This window comes from Heteronotia binoei, chromosome 17, assembly GCF_032191835.1.
Source record: "Heteronotia binoei isolate CCM8104 ecotype False Entrance Well chromosome 17, APGP_CSIRO_Hbin_v1, whole genome shotgun sequence".
NCBI classification, from domain to species: Eukaryota; Metazoa; Chordata; class Lepidosauria; order Squamata; family Gekkonidae; genus Heteronotia; species Heteronotia binoei.
In genome coordinates this window covers 15,224,487-15,236,009 of record NC_083239.1, presented here as the reverse complement: position 1 = coordinate 15,236,009, position 11,523 = coordinate 15,224,487, and the positions used below count along the sequence as shown (strand labels likewise).

Genomic DNA, 11,523 nt, shown 5'->3' with positions numbered 1-11,523 from the left:
AGATCAACATCTTCTGCTGGCCCTTTCCTGCTCTTCTGCTGCCACGAAATCTGCAGTAAAACCAGCCAAGTGAAACTCTACTCTGCCTTTCCTCCTCCTCCTCCTCCTCCCCCTTCCCGCCTTTGCCACTCGCAAAAAGGATTCCTTTCCCCTTGCACAACCTCAGAAAGACCACACCTACATTGCTCAGTTCAGCAGAGAAGAAGGCAGCTCATTGCAATGCAAGAAACTCAGGATCCTTTGGTGCTTCTCTCGCCAGGTAGAAGAGAAAGTTTCGTGGCATAAGCCCTCCAGCGTGGGGATTCCGACCTTACGGGGCAATTCTCTGCTGCTCTCTAGAGTGAGGTTGACAGAACTGGGAGAAGGCCAAGGAAATTTGTCAGTTGGTAAGTGGAATTTCACGTGTTACTATTGTGTTGAAGAGGGACTTTGGAAGATAGCTAGCCAGCTAGACAGACAGACTGAATGAATTTTCTTTTTTATTTGAAACAAACTAGTAGCTACCAGCTTGACATGCAAAGTTAAGGACAAATGTTTCCTATAAAAGCACAATTAAAATGACTGACATATCATAACCAACAAGTGGATCTGGATCGTTCCAACCAAATAGAATTCAAAACGATGTGTTTTTCTCTGGATCCAATTCTTCGCTGCAGCTCTAGGGTGGCCTGGAAGAAATTCTTGTCATTCGTTTGCCAAGGAGTAAATCCATGCCAGCTGGTCACTGTTGTTCAAATGAAAGGAAAAACATTGTCTGATGCCCGTAAGAAGGAAGACTCTAGTTCACTCTTTAGGTAGCTCAACTCATCTTACCTGTCTGTGGGTTTTGTGGATTGGAAATCTGAAAAGAACAAACAAGGAAAAAAAAGGCTAAAGCAGAAGTAATTCCGGGGAATTCAGGAGTTTGCAGGGCTGTCGGGGACCTTGCTTTCTTTTGGTATGAGCCAGCCCAAGTTAGCTTGTTTAAGTACTTTTGATTTCAATCAGAGAACGTCAAGCATGGCTTTTAACTTTTACATTGTTCTTTTTTGGTTTCCGAGCTGGGAAAGACTGCTAGTCGATCACCAGTATAGTCTTGGGAATATCTTTCCTTACAAAGGAAAGTGTTAGTGACTAGTACTATTTAGGGAGTGGAAAAAAACAAAAGCCCTTATGGAGCGATGGAATCTCTTTTGTTTTGTTTTCGGAGTTCTGTGGTGCGACGTGCTTTTGAAATATAGGGTACTTGCTACGTTCTAAGAGAGAGAGGTTTGGAACAAAAGATATCTGTTGGCCCTGTGCGGGGGGGGGGGGGGGTCCTGAAATCAGTGTGTGTGAGGAGAAATCATAGAGAAATATAATATTCACACACACACAAACACACTGAGAAAAGTGGAAAGGCGCTTGGCAATTCTGTGATTTGATGGACATCGTCGGTCATAAATATGCATTCCTTAATTTTTTCTTTGTGTGGGTAGCATATACTCAATGACTGGGAACAGAATATGTGAATACCTCCTTTGAAAAGCTGAACACATGGAGCTGCCTTATAATGAGTCAGATGCTTGGTCTAGCAAGTTCAGTCTTCTCTATTCTGACTGGCAGCGTCTCCTCAGTTTCTCAGGTGGAAGTCTCCCACATCCTCTACTACTTGATCTTTTTAACTGGAGATGCTGGGGATTGAATCTGGGACTCTCTGAAGGCCAAACAGATGCTCTGCCCCTGAGCGGCAGCCCCACTCCAAAATGCACTGATCAGTGAACCCATTCACAAGCTACCAGTCATTGCTTCAGGCTGGAATCACCATGTGATATTTGTGTGAACCTGTCGTTTAAGGTCATTACATTTAAACTTCCCTTGTTTATTGACTTCAGATCTACCCTGCCTTTCTCCACCATGGTGGCCCAAAGCAGCTCACATCATTCTCCTCTTCTCCATTATAGCCACACAACAACCCTGTGAGGTAGGTTAGACTGAGACTATGTGATTAGGCAAGGTCATCCAGCAAGCTTCAGTGGCAGAATGGGGATTTGAAGCTGGATTTCCCAGATCCAGGTCTGAAAGGCTAACCCAGAGGTCCCCAACATGGTACTGCACCTTCTGGCACCTTTCCTGGTGCCCACCAAGTGTTTTTTAGAAAGTGGGTGGGGCCTGGTGAGGCTTTTGCTTGGCCTCTGGAGATTTGATGGTGTAGATTTTTTAAAACGTTGCTTTGGCAGCAGCTGCCACCACAGCACAATGGTCTTCCCTGTGTGACTGCAGGTAAGTTAGAGTTGCCAATCCCCAGTTTGGAGGCCCTCCCTCCACTTCATGGTAATCACAAACTGGGGGGAAGGGAGTGAAATGTCTGCTGAGCATGCCATTATTCCCTATGGAGTCCAATTCCCATAAGGTATAATGGAGAATTGATCCACAGATATCGGGGACTCTGGTGGGGCTTTTTTTTTTTTTTTTGAGGTAGAGGCACCAATTTTCAGCATAGCATTCAGTGTCTCTCCCCAAAGTACCCTCCAAGTTTCAAATAGATTGACCAAGGGGGTCCAATTCTATGAGCCCAAAAGAAGGTGCCCCTATCCTTCATTATTTCCAATGAAGGGCATTTATAATATGTGCTATCCCTTTAAATGTGATGGCCAGAACTCCCTTTGGAGTTCAGTTATCCTTGTCAAAATCTTGCTCCTGGCTCCACCCCCAAAGTCCGCAGATATTTCTTGAATTGGACTTGACAACCCTAAGGTAAGTTTTGTGACTGACATGTGCCTAGGCTTCCCAATCCTCAGGTCCCAGCGGGGGATCTCCTGGTTTTACAGGTTTCTCCCACCCCCCAGCCAGCTAGCAGGCGGGGGAAGCCCCACCCCCCACAGCTCTAGAACTCCGGCAGTTTTACAGAATAATGGGGAATTGATCTGCGGATATTGGGGGTTCTGGGGGGCTGTGTTTTGAGGTAGAGGCACCAAATTTTCAGTATAGTATCTAGTGCCTCTCCCCAAAATACCCCCCAAGTTTCAAAATGATTGGACAAGGGGGTCTAATTCTATGAGCCCCAAAAGAAGGTGCCCCTATCCTTCATTATTTCCAATGAAGGGCATTTAAAAAGGTGTGCTGTCCCTTTCAATGTGATGGCCAGAACTCCCTTGGAGTTCAATTATGCTTGTCACACCCTTGCTCCTGGCTCCGCCCCCAATGTTTCCTGGCTCCACCCCCAAAGTCTCCTGACTCCATCCCCAAAGTCCCCAAATATTTCTTGAATTGGACTTGGCAACCCTACATGTGCCTTACATGGCAGCCATTTTGTGACTGTGCCTACCACGTTGTATCAAAATTCTGAAGGTGGTCACAGGCTCAAAAAGATCAAGGGCCCCTGATCATGACACTATACTGGATTGCTTAACAGACTGCTTAATTTACAAAATGTAAGGTTTGGGAGCTTGATCTTATTCAGAACTCTCACCATTGACTTGGAGCCTCATGGTGTACGAGGTCTGTATGTTATTGGCAAAGAGAAAAAAGGGAAGCCTGCATATGGTCAAGGGCATTCTCTTATTTTCCCTACATAGAAGGGCTGAGAAGAGACCAGAGCCAGCTCACCAAGTGGACTGGCTATTTAACTTACACAGAAATTTCCCAGTGGGCTGCTGCCTTTGAGGGCCACTAAGGGCCCAGAAGAAGCAGAGCTGAGCCCTAGCCTTGGGGGGTCACTCAACTCTTCAAAATCAAGGACAATTTGTTGCAGGCCACCAGTTGCCACTTCCTCGGGCTGCCAACCCCCCCGATCCAGGCGGGGAATCTCCCGCCTGGGAGGTTCTCAACCCGCCAGCCCACATTGGGTCGGGCGGGAACCTCCCCCTGCATCGCTGGCGCAATGATGCCACCCGGAAGTGACATCATCAAAATGGTGGTGCCTGTGAAGGCTGCTCTAGGCATTTCCAGGAAAACTCTATGGTTTTCCTGGGTGCTGTAGCCATTTGGGAGGTAAAACTCTATGGTATAATAGGCGCCATAGAGTTTTAACCTCCCAAATGGCTAGAGTATCCAGGGAAAACCATAGAGTTTTCCTGGAAACACCTAGAGCAGCCCCGCATGGGCGCCTCCATTTTGATGACATCACTTTCGGGTGGCGTCATTTTGTCGCACAGCGCACAGCATGTGCACAACTGTCCCCGCTGGGGGAAGAGGACTTGGCAACCCTACCACTTCCTGTGATGCCAGTGGCTTGTGGGAGGAGGCATTGAGTGAGCCAATGGCCAGTGCTGGCACTGCTGAACTGAATGGTCCTGTCGCCTGCAGTTTGTTCTGTCAGAAGAGTCACTTTCTTTGACTTGCTCCAGAGCCATTTTATGTCCCCCAGGGCTCACATAAGCCTTCCAAACAGGAGAGTGACCTGAAGTAGCACACCATCAGAAACCAGCGCCCCGTGACCCACTTTGCAAAATCCTAGGAATGGCCCTGCTAGATCCAACCAAAGCTCCATCCAAGTTCCAGCTGTGGCCAGGCAAATGGCCTTCAAGAAATGCACCAGCAGGCCCCAAAGGCAGCAGCCTTCCTCCACCACCTGGTCCCCAAAACCCTTTCACATACAGGCTCCATTTTGCCCCCTCCTTTCAAATTTTGAAACACTCCAACTAGTAACCATCAGCGTGTGACATAGACTCATAAGTTAGTGATGTGTTGGGTGAAGAAGTACTTCCTCTTGCTGCACTTCAACCTACAATCAACTTCATTTGGGTGCTGGAGGAGTCACAGAGGATGCTGAGCAAATCCTGCTGTGACCTAGTTCCTTTTGGCCCTGTTCTAGAGCACGTACTCTGGCTCACTTGAGTCAACGAGAGAGATTTAATATTTGAATTCCCCTCTTCTCTGCCTTCAGCTACTCTGTCTGATTTAGTTTATCACAGAACTCATTGAATGAGGCCTTAATGGTAGCAGGAAGGGCTTTACTATGAGTCTCGCTAGGTACACTTCAGCACATGTACTCACCTGTCCACAGATCTAGGAATAGGACACTGTTATCCAACGAAGTGTAGCTATGTTAACTGTAAATCTGCAAGCAGAGCTTAACTTTCTTTTTTTACTTTTGAGATGCTTTAAAATTAGAACAATTGGAGTCAATAGGAGTCAATTGTACCTTTAAGACCAACTTAGTTTTATTCAGAATGTAAGCTTTCGTGTGCATGCACACTTCTTCAGACGAGGAATGAGGTACAGTAAGCAGAGCCACATATAGCTGGTGGGGTTTGGAATAGTGGGACAAAGTTAAAATCCAATAGCAGAATAGTAAAATTAACAAATTCAGAAAACCTTTGATCTGGGTTGCATTAGCTTGGGAAACCATAAAATGCATAAACCATAAAATCAAAGGTTTTCTGAATTTGTTAATTTTACTATTCTGCTATTGGATTTTAACTTTGTCCCACTATTCCAAACCCCACCAGCTATATGTGGCTCTGCTTACTGTACCTCATTCCTCGTCTGAAGAAGTGTGCATGCCCACGAAAGCTTACGTTCTGAATAAAACTAAGTTGGTCTTAAAGATGCAATCGACTCCTATTTTGTTCTACTACTTCAGACCAACATGGCTGCCTACTTAGATATATTTAAAATTAGTAGTAATAGAACCACCCGTTTGTCGAAGTTTGGGAGCATAGAAGTACTGGCCACTTGGATGGGAGACCACCAAGGAAGATGGGAGTTTCTGTGCGGAGGAAGGCAATGGAAAATCACCACTCTCATCAATTTGCCTTGAAGATCTGGGGTCACCATGAGTCAATTCCATCTTGGCAGCACAATAGTCATTAGAAGCAGTAGAAGTAGGTGTTTTGAATACTTACAATGCACTGCAGAAATGCAAAACTTAATTATTCCTGATAGGGAGCCTGAGAGAAGATGCTTTGAAGCACAGGTGGCTGAACTAGAGGGATTATATCCTTATTTTTGATTATGGTTGGCAAGACACTTTGAATCCTGTGTTATGAGAGAAAAGGTGGCAAATAAATTTGCTCAATAAATAATAAACAGCAGCACTCCAGCAAGGAATATATCAAACAGCATTTCAGTTGGAAACTACTTTACAGACTTTATTTATTTACTCCATTTATACGCCATCTTTCTCTTCAGTGCGGACCTAAAGCAGCTCACATCATTTCCCCCTCTACCATATTTATCTTCACAGCCACTCTGTGAGATAGGTTAGACTGAGAAGACTGCATATATATGACTGGCCCAAAGTCCCCCAGTGATAAGGATGCCAGCCTCCTGGTGGGACCTGGGGATCCCCCAGAATTACAGCTCATCTCCAGACTACAGCAATCAGTTCCCCTGGAAAAAACGGATGCCCTGGAGCAGTGGTCCCCAACCTTTTTGGCCCCGGGGACCGGCCCTCCTCCCTCCGTCCCCCCCAACAGCCTCACCACCTCCTCCTCCCCCCGTTTTCTTCCTCCCTCCTTCACCACTGCCCCCACACAGCCTCACCACCTCCTCCTCCCCACCCACACCCCCATTTTCACCATTTTAAGGCCAGGGACGGGGGCCGTGAAGTGCCTCCCAGGCCAACCCCAACCCCCTGCCGATCAGCTGATGGGTGGGGAAACCGCTGCTGCAGCAGCAAGTGACACTGCCCTTGCCTCCTTCCCTGGCCTTCAAATGGTGAAAACGGGGGGGGGGGGGGGGAGAGAGAGGAGGTGCCATGGGGGGGAGGGAGAGAGAGGAGGTGCCATGCACGATCTGTTTCAAACAGGCTGTGGCCCGGTACTGGTCCCCGGCCCGGGGGTTGGGGACCCCTGCCCTGGAGGGTGGACTCTATGGCATTGTACCCCACTGAGGTCCCTGTCCTCCCCAGGCTCCATCCCCAAATCTCCAGGAGTCCCCCAGCCTGGATCTGGCAACTCTACCCCCCCCCCCCTCAAATCCTGCCAGTTGCCAGGGGGCGTCCTGGCACCCCTACCTAGTGAGCATTCATGTAAGAGTGGGGCTTAGAACCTGGGCTTCCCAGACTGTAGATGGACACTCCAACAACAGCCTAGTGAGGTAGGGATGTCACTATATATTGGTTTCTCACACTGGAAACTGAGACCAGGAGAAAAGTGACTTGTTTATAGGGTTGCCAGGTTTTACCTGGCTGCTGGTGGTGGACTTTTTTCTATGGTGCCATAGAGTTTTTTACCCAAATGCTAAAGCATCCCTTGCGTGATGTGCCCAGTGTGATGATGTCACTTCTGGGTAATATATCATCGTACAGGCCTGCCACACAACAATGGAGCTCTTCAGGGGTGGGGCTTGTCCTCTGGCCTTCTCCATGCAGGTGGTTTGGGAGCTCTGAAATCGGAGGAAACTCTACTGAGGACAAAGGAATGGGAACCCTCCTTGTCCAGAGCTTTCCAGAAAGAACCTCTGGGTAGGGACAAGATTTGCATTTGGGTCTCCCTGGCCCAAGATCTCACTGTGGTCCCTGCAGCCCACCACTGTGAATTCAAACACCATTGAGACAAAGCAATCCAAGCAGGCCATGGCTAACAGATGCTCCAGCATTTAACAGGTTAACTGCACCTTCACAATTACACCGACAGCTCACCTCCAGTGCACTCCCTAACTAGTAAACTCCCATTTAAGGACCGCCTGGAATGCAGAGAAAGCAGAGTTAAGAACCCAAGCAGGTTTTGGTGAAAGTAGAAAATGCTACCGTGTTTCAAGAAGCAACGTGTTTGGAATTTAGCGTATTTAACTGGCTTTCAGGTATCAGAAATGTACTTAAAAACAAATTAGGAGCAGTGTGGCCTACTTTTTTAATAATAATAATAATAATAATAATAATAATAATAATAATAATAATAAAACAACCCTTCTCCTGTTTTTTGAACAGCAGGTTGAGGTGCAGAGTGCAGACTTTAACATGCCTCATGTCCCTACATAGTTTCTCTGCAAGACTGGGAAAGCTTCCACTGCTAAAACTGTGCTTTTAAATGCAAAGGAGCGGGGCCAGTTTTAAATATTGGCAACCCTAAAATGGGATATTCCTAGGATAGTAATTTAAAATGCAGGGATAAGCCAAGCACAGCAATAGGCTTCCCAATCCCCAGGTCCCAGCGGGGGATCCCCTGGTTTTACAGGCTTCCCCCCTCCCCCAGCCAGCTGGCCGGCGGGGGAAGCTCCACCCCCATAATCATTATGCACCTCCAGGAACGATTCCCATAGGGAATGATGGGGAATTGATCCACGGGTGTCAGGGGCTCTGGGGGGGCTGTTTTTTGAGGTAGAGGCGCCAAATTTTCAGTATAGCATCTAGTGCCTCTTCCCAAAATACCTCCCAAGTTTCAAAAAGATTGGACCAGGGGGTCCAATTCTATGAGCCCCAAAAGAAGGTGCCCCTATCCTTCATTATTTTCTATGGAATTAAGGCATTCTAAAAGGTGTGCTGTCCCTTTAAATGTGATGGCTAGAACTCCCTTGGAGTTCAATCATGCTTGTCACACCCTTGCTCCTGGCTCCGCCCCCAGTGTCTCCTGGCTCCACCCCCAAAGTCTCCTGGCTCCACCCCCAAAGTCCCCAGATATTTCTTGAATTGGACTTGGCAACCCTACACAGCAAGGACAAAATCCAAGTGAGAGTTTTACAAATGTCTGCAGAGGACATACTTTTTAAAAAAGTATAATAAACCTATAAAGTGCAATAAAAGGTGTTAACAATTTCAAAAGCCAAGCATTAAAGTATGCCAAAAAATATTTTTAAAAAACCAGCTTCTGAGCCTCGGCCTTCATAGCCCCCTGATCGGCAGACGTTCGCATGCATTCATTCTTATATTCATTCTGACCTGGTTTCTGCACAACAAACTGCTATTACTTTTTTGGACAGTTGGCAACCTACAGGCTCTACAAGCCATGGGTCAGCACTTCTCAGGAATTCAGTCTGATCTGACTCCCTCCCTTGCAAGTCTGTGTCTGTGCCTTTAAGAGCACTCGCCTGGGGGTAAACAACAGACGTCAGTAGACCTGCTTAGGATTCCTCCTTACCTACGTTAAGTGCCATCAAGTCACAATCGAATTCTGGTGACCCCAGCAAGAGGCATTTAAGGCAAGGGAAAAACAAGAGGTGGTTTTTTACCATTGTCTTCCTCTTAGGGTTGCCAAGTCCAATTCAAGAAATATCTGGGGACTTTGGGGGTGGAGCCAGGAGACTTTGGGGGTGGAGCCAGGAGACATTAGGGGCAGAGCCAAGATCAAGGCTGTGACAAGCATAATTGAACTCCAAAGGGAGTTCTGGCCATCACATTTAAAGGGACGGCACACCTTTTCAATTCCTTCCTTCCACAGGAAATAATGAAGGATAGGGGCACCTTCTTTTGGGGCTCATAGAATTGGACCCCCTGGTCCCATCTTTTTGAAACTTGGGGGGGTACTTTGGGGAGAGGCACTAGATGCTATACTAAAAACACCCCAAAACACAGCCCCCCCCCAGAGCCCCAGATACCCGCAGATCAATTCTCCATGATTTTCTACGGGAATAAATCTCCATAGGGAATAATAGAGTTCCCAGCAGACATTTCCCTCCTCTCCCCATGCTTTCTGACGACCCTGAAGCGGGGGGAGGGCCTCCAAACCGGGGGATCCCCTGCCCCCACCTGGGGATTGGCAACCCTAGTCCCTCCCCTCCCTAACCCCAGCCTCCCTAGGTTTAACCCCCAAATCTGCAGGAGTTTCCAAACTCAGAATTGACAACCGAAGCCGAGAGTCACAGCAGAATGGACTTTTTCCTGTTACTCTGATGTTTGAAAGCTGATGAAGAAATAGGTTAGTGATAGTAGCAACTAATAGGATGAGTTAAAAATAGGAGTCAATTGACTCCTATTTTGATCTACTATTTCAGACCTATTTGGATCTATCTAATAGGATGAGTTGTATGCTCCATTCAAATCTTGTCTTTAGTGTAAGCTCACTAGGGCATGGATCCAGCCAGTCTGTTGCACTAATGGAAGTGCTTTCCTCCAGCAGGAGGGTTCAGGAGTCTCCAGTCTGCAATATAAGGATTAAAAAATGTATGTATTTATTTCAAATATTTATATACCCCACCTTTCTCCCAGGACAGGTGGGATCCAAGGTGGTGACAACAGTGCTTTATGTAGCGGTTATGCTGCACCTAGGCTTTTAATGCTTGGCCTTTGAAATTGTTCACACCTTTTATTGCACTTTATGGGTTTACTATACGGATGCCAGCCTCCAGGTGGGACCAGGATTACAGACCACCTTTACACCAAACAGACTGCTTCTCCTGGACAAAAGGGCTGTTTTGGAGGGTGGACTACTCTAGGCACTGCACTCCACTGAGGGAGGAGTCCTCCCCAGACTCCATTCCCAAATCTCCAGGAGTTTCCCAACTGGATCCCACAACCCTACCCCCCTACTCAAGTGCCAGGGGGTACCTGGCAACCCTATTTTATTATGCTCTCCTCTTTACATTGCCTCAAGCAGAATCTCTGTAGAGAAAGCATGGAAATTTTTAAAATGAACAAAGAGAAAGAAAACAAAGATCACCATTGATTATACATAATTAAAACAGGTACTTAAAGCACAGAATAAAAATAAATAAGAGGAACCCTGTTTGTACAGTCCCGTGAGTAAGGTGCCAGCTCTGGGGTGGGGAATACTGGAGATTTTGGAGGTGGAGCCTGGAAAGGGTGGGGTTTGGGGAAGTGGGGACCTCAGTGGGTTATAATGCCATACTGTTGACCTTCCAAAGCAGCCATTTTCTCAGGGGAATTGATCTATGTCTTGTGGAGATCAACTGTAACCCCAAGATATCTTCAGCTACCACCTGGAGGTTGGCAACCCTACTCCTTAACACAGTTTCAAGTCTTAAGACCTCAAGAGAAGATGACGCCCCCCCTTCCCGTTTAACAACAGCAGAGCAGCAAAAGAAAAAGACTGGGATTTAATACGTAGGGTTGCCAACCTCCAGGTGGAGCCTGAAGGTCTCCTGCAATTACAGCTGAACTACAGAGATCAATTCCCCTAAAGGAAATGGCAGCTTCAGAGGATACACTGTATGACATCTCATACCTGCTGAGCAGCCTCCCAAACCCCTCCTTCCCCAGGTTCAATCCCAAATCTTCAGGCATTTCCCAACCCAGAGTTAGCAGTCCTAAACAGACCAGTTTCTTGAGAGCACAGAGCCTGCTTGGAGCCTGCCATGCCTGTTCATATTGGGAGAGATTATTATCCTGGCCTGCCTCCCAGGGTTCTTGTTAGGGTTGCCAGGTCCAATTCAAGGAATAACTGGAGACTTTGGGGGTGGAGCCAAGAGACATTTGGGGGAGGGGTGAGCCAGGAGCAAGGTGGTGACAAGCATAACTGAACTCCAAAGGGAGTTCTGGCCATCACACTTAAAGGGACCACACACCTTTTAAATGCCTTCCCTCCATTGGAAATAATAAAGAATAGGAGCACCTTCTTTTGTGGCTCATAGAACTGGACTCCCTGGTCCAATCTTTGGGAAGAGACACCACATGCTTTGTTGAGACTTTGGTGCCTCTACCTCAAAAAACAGGTCACCCCAGAG

At 47.2% G+C, this 11,523-nt stretch overlaps 1 protein-coding gene across 2 annotated transcripts in view; it reads left to right on the top strand.

Moving 5' to 3' along the window:
• The first annotated feature begins 236 nt into the window (after positions 1–236).
• GJB3 (gap junction protein beta 3) overlaps positions 237–11,523 on the top strand; it is a 29,648-nt gene continuing 18,361 nt past the window's right edge. The window contains exon 1 of one of the 2 annotated variants that reach the window (XM_060258182.1): positions 237–386. The gene's annotated coding sequence lies outside the window, so the exon portion shown is untranslated. Of the gene's footprint in view, positions 387–9,767; positions 10,004–11,523 lie in introns of those variants that run through there. The other variant, XM_060258183.1, reaches the window with a different exon arrangement.